Source organism: Engystomops pustulosus, unplaced genomic scaffold (assembly GCF_040894005.1).
Source record: "Engystomops pustulosus unplaced genomic scaffold, aEngPut4.maternal MAT_SCAFFOLD_120, whole genome shotgun sequence".
Classification (NCBI taxonomy): domain Eukaryota; kingdom Metazoa; phylum Chordata; class Amphibia; order Anura; family Leptodactylidae; genus Engystomops; species Engystomops pustulosus.
Window position 1 is genome coordinate 215,100 of NW_027285001.1, and position 7,401 is coordinate 222,500.

Below are 7,401 nucleotides of genomic sequence, written 5' to 3' on the forward strand. Positions count from 1 at the left end.
GGGCGAGCAGGTGGGTTGACGGGCGCATAAGCCACGCCGTCCCCGCCATACAAGGTGCCGGTGGCCTGGCGAACCACCGGCGTAAGGCTAGCCAGGGCGGACCGCGGGGGAGAGGGCGCATAAGCCACGCCGACCCCGCTGTACAAGGTGCCGGTGGCCTGGCGAACCACCGGCGTAAGGCTAGCCAAGGGCGTACCGCGGGGCAGAGGGCGCATAAGCCACGCTCTCTCTCCATCCCACCAGAACAAACGGGGAAAAATTTTCAAAGTGTGGGAGAACCGGGGACCCGACCGGTGGCACTCTGCCTCTCGCTGCCGCCCTCCTGGAAGCGTCCTCGGCCACTCGGTGTCCGGCAGATTTCAGAGCTCCGGAATGGTGAAAAAGAACCGGTGAGAGGGCGAATCCGGCTTCTCTCTGCCGGGCGAGGACCACCGCAGGCGGCATGGGAAGTCTGACAGGAGACGGCGCGGCGGGCAGGCTTTAAAAGTGCATGGGCTTTTGGCCTCGGCGAAAGTCGAAAAAATTTTGCGGTCCGAGCTGCCCTGCTCCTGCCGGGGAAGGCTCACCGCCGGCGGCTGCCAACCCCTGGCTTGCCCGCCGGATGGCCTTCGAAGGCTGCTGAAAAAGAACCCCGAGACGGGCACCTCTCGGAAGAACCGCAGACCAAAACGAACCGATCCCACCCTCAGTGCACCTTCGGCGGCAGAGAAAAGCATCAAAAATACCGGTCAAAGAAGCGAGGTTTTGGTCGACTCTGCCAGGTTTTTGCACTAAGTCAGATTTGTAATGCCAGCGGGACTGAGTCGCTTTTGCGTGCCGTGGTCCTGGAGGCCTGCTCGGACAGGGCGGTCCTTCGGGTCCCGCGGGAAGGGGCATTTCATGTTCCTCTGCGGGAGGTGATCCATTTTCTGCGGGAAATGGCGAGCCCCTTCGGCTACAAGAGTGTGTAGGTCCCGCTCAACAGTCTACGTCCTTAACCATCGGGGACTTTGTAGATTTTGCCCGTAATCGCTCTCCGCAGAACAGAGCGGGAGGTCTCCGCGGCGGAGGCCGGAGAGGGCGCGAGGTGAGCGGCATGGTATGACTGGGTTCGTGCCGCTCACTGGTACCCGGAGCGTGGCGCCCTCCGGGTAAAAGGCTAGCCGGGGCGAGCAGGTGGGTTGACGGGCGCATAAGCCACGCCGTCCCCGCCATACAAGGTGCCGGTGGCCTGGCGAACCACCGGCGTAAGGCTAGCCAGGGCGGACCGCGGGGGAGAGGGCGCATAAGCCACGCCGACCCCGCTGTACAAGGTGCCGGTGGCCTGGCGAACCACCGGCGTAAGGCTAGCCAAGGGCGTACCGCGGGGCAGAGGGCGCATAAGCCACGCTCTCTCTCCATCCCACCAGAACACACGGGGAAAAATTTTCAAAGTGTGGGAGAACCGGGGACCCGACCGGTGGCACTCTGCCTCTCGCTGCCGCCCTCCTGGAAGCGTCCTCGGCCACTCGGTGTCCGGCAGATTTCAGAGCTCCGGAATGGTGAAAAAGAACCGGTGAGAGGGCGACTCCGGATTCTCTCTGCCGGGCGAGGACCACCGCAGGCGGCATGGGAAGTCTGACAGGAGACGGCGCTGCGGGCAGGATTTCGAAGTGCATGGGCTTTTGGCCTCGGCGAAAGTCGAAAAAATTTTGCGGTCCGAGCTGCCCTGCTCCTGCCGGGGAAGGCTCACCGCCGGCGGCTGCCGACCCCTGGCTTGCCCGCCGGATGTCCTTCGAAGGCTGCTGAAAAAGAACTGCCAGGCGGGCACCTCTCGGAAGAACCGCAGACAAAAACATAAAAATTTTGGGCGATCCGACCCTCAGTGCACCTTCGGCGGCAGAGAAAAGCATCAAAAATACCGGTCAAAGAAGCGAGGTTTTGGTCGACTCTGCCAGGTTTTTGCACAAAGTGTTGGCATCGTGCGGCGTCGCGCTTTGCTGTACCGTATCCCCAATGGAGTGGCGCCCGGCGGGGTAGGCTAGCCATGTGAGGTCGAGGGCGGGAGGACGGGACGTAAGCCAGGCCGTTCTCCACAAGTAAATTCCGGACGCGGAGACCCCTTCTCCGCCCTACGGTCCCCAATGGGGTGGCGCCCGGCGGGTGAGGCTAGCCATGGGAGGACGGGACGTAAGCCAGGCCGTTCTCCACAAGAAATTCCGGACGCGGAGACCCCTTCTCCGCCCTACGGTCCCCAATGGGGTGGCGCCCGGCGGGTGAGGCTAGCCATGTGAGGTCGAGGGCGGGAGGACGGGACGTAAGCCAGGCCGTTCTCCACAAGTAAAATTCCGGACGCGGAGACCCCTTCTCCGCCCTACGGTCCCCAATGGGGTGGCGCCCGGCGGGTGAGGCTAGCCATGTGAGGTCGAGGGCGGGAGGACGGGACGTAAGCCAGGCCGTTCTCCACAAGTAAAATTCCGGACGCGGAGACCCCTTCTCCGCCCTACGGTCCCCAATGGGGTGGCGCCCGGCGGGTGAGGCTAGCCATGGGAGGACGGGACGTAAGCCAGGCCGTTCTCCACAAGAAATTCCGGACGCGGAGACCCCTTCTCCGCCCTACGGTCCCCAATGGGGTGGCGCCCGGCGGGTGAGGCTAGCCATGTGAGGTCGAGGGCGGGAGGACGGGACGTAAGCCAGGCCGTTCTCCACAAGTAAAATTCCGGACGCGGAGACCCCTTCTCCGCCCTACGGTCCCCAATGGGGTGGCGCCCGGCGGGTGAGGCTAGCCATGTGAGGTCGAGGGCGGGAGGACGGGACGTAAGCCAGGCCGTTCTCCACAAGTAAAATTCCGGACGCGGAGACCCCTTCTCCGCCCTACGGTCCCCAATGGGGTGGCGCCCGGCGGGTGAGGCTAGCCATGTGAGGTCGAGGGCGGGAGGACGGGACGTAAGCCAGGCCGTTCTCCACAAGTAAAATTCCGGACGCGGAGACCCCTTCTCCGCCCTACGGTCCCCAATGGGGTGGCTCCCGGCGGGTGAGGCTAGCCATGTGAGGTCGAGGGCGGGAGGACGGGACGCAAGCCAGGCCGTTCTCCACAAACTCCCAGCGGTAGAGTCTCGGCTCTCCGCTCTTTTGATCGATCTGACACAGCGCGATCCGGCGGGGCAAGGCACTTTGCTCGGTCAGGGGTATTGGCCCCGGCCGGTTTATGGTAAAGCGTTCCTTAGCCTCAGTCTTGGTCGCGCATCAATCCCCCGCTCCCCGTGAGCGGCTGTCGTCCTCTGCCTAAGGTTGTGTAGCGCGGTGCCAGTGTGGTCCTCGCACGGCCCCGCTCCTGCCACAAGCGGTAGGACTCTCTGCTTCGGCTGAGGTTTGCTACGAAGCGTATGGAACGGGCGTACTCCACCGTACCGTGGGTGGGGGGCGGCGGCGTTGGCGGCGGCAGCGTCCAGCGAGGAGCTCCGGCTCCCCGCGGTAGCGCCTCGCCTAGTGTCCCTCGGGCAAGTCCAATCGCCCCCCGCCCGGTCGGAGAGCGCAGACACTTCTGTGTCCACGGTTTATTTCCGCAGCACGAAAAGGGACGGCTCCCGCTTGCTCCTCGCGGGGACGAGGCTTAGACCCACCGTGGCGCTTCCGCGGTAGGTAGGGTCGTCTGCCGTAGGAGCGGTAGCGGTCGAGTGGTCCCCAGTGTACCCTGTTAGCGCTGCCCGCCTACGCCTGAAGAGCTGCGGACCGAGAAAAAGGTTCGCTCCGCTGCTGACGGCGAAGCGCGCGGCACGCCGCGGAAGAGGAGAGGGAGCGGTCGCCCCCGGGGCGGCTCCCCTCCGAGTCCGGCAGAAGCAGAGATTGTAGCGGAGGGGGGGGTTTTTCTAAATTCCCCGGGCGTGTTATCCCCAGCGGTAGCCTTCGAACTCTTCAACCGCAAGCACGATCGCACGTTCACAGCACCCGTCACTAGGAGCCGGGCCAGAGGCGGGCGGCAGACGAAACCGACATGAGCGCTTAAGGGTATTGCACCCCCGGCGCCCAGACCCTGGAAATTGAGTCTGCCCCCAAAGCCCACCCGCGTCCTCCTTGGCGCTCCCGGAGTACATGGTCGTAGATGGGCCATCGGTCGCTAATGCCAAACTGCGTCCCAGGGGTGCGTCCCCTCTGACCAACGGCAGACCCATCCCTCTCGCCAATCCGCGGATCCCCGCCAGGTCCCGAACAGGGCTCGTCCTTTAGCGTTTCAAATGCGCCCTCCCCGCCATACGAGGGGTTGAGGACCGTAGCCTTCCCTTACGAGAGGCACCAGGGGTGCGCCTGCTCGAGGGCCCGGCCGTGGGCGTAACGCTTGGGCCGCCCGGGGGAGTCGGTAGACCATGGGAGACCAACACTCGCACCCGAACGTTGCCCGTGCTTTGTGGAAGAGAGCTTCTTTTGCGAGGTTGTCGCTGCGGATGGCGCCCGGACAAACCCTATCCCTAATACTTCTGGGGAATTGGCGTCTAAGCCACCCTGCTCGGTATCCCTGCACCCACGAAGGGGGCCGTGGAAGGCTTGGGGTCTCGCCGGCGAAACCGACCGGATGCCCGGGGTACTGAACCCCCGGGGTCCCACCCTGGAAATTGAGCCGTCCGACCCCGCCACGTCTTCCTAGTGCTCTCCTTGGCTCCCCCGCCTGTGGGCGTCGTTAGGGGCTGCGGTCATCAGCGCCGGCTAAGCTTCGGCAACACGGCCGACCCACCCCTTCGGCGCCTGGGGGAGCCTGGTCCCAGTCCGGGCCGTTCCGTAGGGGCGGCTATCCCTTACATGAGGGACTCGGTGCGTCCGCTCGGGCTGCGGGGCTCCGGCTCCGACAGCCGGGGAGCTGGTTTTGACCGCGGGCCTCGACGGGAGCCGGCAGGGACCGGACTTAGGCGTCAAGCCGAAAATAACCCCGGCACCCTCGCGTGCTTCCAAAGCGAGGGGACCTTTGGCCGAGCGGGGGCACCGGAAGCCGAACCGACCCCAACCCCTCTTCCTACCCCAGGGCTGGGCTGACCAATCCCCTGATCGGGTCTAAAATGGAAGAAGGGGATTCGAGGGAAGGGGCTGGCGGAAGGCAGTTGCCCGACGGAGTAGGCGAAGGCCAGGCCGTTTCCGAGTCCCGAGCAGAGGAGGGCGAACTCGGCTCTTCATCGACCGACGGCGAGGCGAGGGCGGTGGCTGCCGCGGGGAAGACTCCATTGCTCGTCAGCGCGCTAGGAGCGGGGCCGACTGGCTGCTCGGGGTATGGCATCCCCGGGGGCCCACCCTGGAAATCTTCGCTCCTCAGCCGCTGCAGGTTATAAGGTCCCGCCGCGCGTAAGCGCTCAACTCTCCGACCCACGGATGTCGAGCCCATGGTGAGCCGGCCGTTTCGTACGGGGAAAAGGGGTCCTCTGGCCCCACATCGATCGAGGGGGGTTTAGATCCGCGGAGGCACGCACCGCGAGGCGAATCGCTGCTTTTCCCCAAGAGGTTAACCTTCAAACCACCGAGTAGGTTCGGGGCAGGGCCGACAGTCTGCACTGGGGTATTGCATCCCTGGTGGGGCGACCCTGGAAATCTCTGCCTCTTTCCACTCTTTCGGTTGGGCCTCTCGTCGGGGCGAGCGTAAGTCGGCAAGCAGACGTGGGAAGAGGCTTCTTACCGGTGACACTCCCTTCGTGAGAGAGGCAGGTACTCGCCCCGGACCCCGGTCCAAATCTGCGCGGGCCGGACGGCGTCGGCCCTAGCCGAAGGCCGCTCCCGCGAAGCCAGGGAGCCGAAAATAACCCCGACACCCTCCGCGACCTCGCGTGCTTCCAAAGCGAGGGGAACCTTTGGCCGAGCGGGGGCACCCGAAGCCGAACCGACCCCAACCCCTCTTCCTACCCCAGGGCTGGGCTGACCAATCCCCTGATCGGGTCTAAAATGGAAGAAGGGGATTCGAGGGAAGGGGCTGGCGGAAGGCAGTTGCCCGACGGAGTAGGCGAAGGCCAGGCCGTTTCCAAATCCCGAGCAGAGGAGGGCGAACGACGTTCTTCATCGACTGACGGCGAGGCTAGGGCGAAGGCGGTGGCTGCCGCGGGGAAGACTCCATTGCTTGCCAGCGTGCTAGGAGCGGGGCCGACAGGCTGCTCGGGGTATGGCATCCCCGGGGGCCCACCCTGGAAATCTTCGCTCCTCAGCCGCTGCAGGTTATAAGGTCCCGCCGCGCGTAAGCGCTCAACTCCCCGACCCACGGACGTCGAGCCCATGGTGAGCTGACAGTTTCGTACGGGGAAAAGGGGTCCTCTGGCCCCACATCGATCGAGGGGGTTTAGATCCGCGGAGGCACGCACCGCGAGGCGAATCGCTGCTTTTCCCCAAGAGGTTAACCTTCAAACCACCGAGTAGGTTCGGGGCAGGGCCGACTGCCTGCACTGGGGTATTGCATCCCTGGTGGGGCGACCCTGGAAATCTCTGCCCCTTTCCACTCTTTCGGTTGGGCCTCTCGTCGGGGCGAGCGTAAGTCGGCAAGCAGACGTGGGAAGAGGCTTCTTACCGGTGACACTCCCTTCGTGAGAGAGGCAGGTACTCGCCCCGCACCCCGGTCCAAATCTGCTCGGTCCGGCCGTCGTCGGCCCTAGCCGAAGGCCGCTCCCGCGAAGCCAGGCGATCCGAGCCGAGGATCCGCGCGAGCCTTCTCCAAGCCCTCTGCCGGGCGCTGGTGTTGAAAGCGTAGCGGACCCTGTTCGCCGGAGCGATAGGAGCGGAGCACCGGTCCCGAAGGGTTGAAAGCTGGGTAGCATCGCCGTAGCTTCCCTCCCAGCCTTCCCCCGGACCTGGCGCCCGATCCCCTCCGCTCCTCTGTGCGTTGGCGGGCGGCGCTGCATGGGTACGTCGCGACGGCTCCCTATCGTCTCTCTCTCGCTTAACAGTGGTGAGAGGTGGTGGTGGCGCTGTCGAGGTGCTGAAGTCGAGCGTCCAATGCTTTCCTTCTATGCGCAGCCTACAGGAGCTGTCCGAGCTTCGGAGGTGCTGATGGAGGTGAGAGTCGAGCGCCGCTTCTTGGCTGATCTGAGTGGGGAAAGCCAGCGACTGCGAGAGGGAGGGGGAAGGAAAGGCTTTTTCGGGTCCTTGGAAGGGACCGCGAGAGCATCTTTCTTGCCCCCCTGCCCTAAGCTCCATCCACAATGTTGTCTGCGAGGTCTTCTCTGGCGGCGGAGAAGCGCTGCGGTAGCAGCAGCAACGAGCGTTCCCATGAGCTCACGGAGCCTGACTCCAAGAGTCTACCCCTCAGAGCCCCGGCTACCTGGTTGATCCTGCCAGTAGTATATGCTTGTTTTAAAGATTAAGCCATGCATGTCTAAGTACTGACTATTCTTTACGGTGAAACTGCGAATGGCTCATTAAATCAGTTATGGTTCCTTTGATCGTTCCGCATTGATGGTGTGCTACTCGGATAACTGTGGC

General features: G+C 64.3%; 1 non-coding gene across 1 annotated transcript in view; it reads left to right on the forward strand.

Moving 5' to 3' along the window:
* Nucleotides 1-7,237: 7,237 nt before the first annotated feature.
* LOC140107149 (18S ribosomal RNA) overlaps nt 7,238-7,401 on the forward strand; it is a 1,886-nt gene continuing 1,722 nt past the window's right edge. The window contains exon 1 of the ribosomal RNA XR_011851019.1: nt 7,238-7,401. This exon is cut by the window's right edge and continues 1,722 nt beyond it. This is a non-coding gene — a ribosomal RNA (18S ribosomal RNA).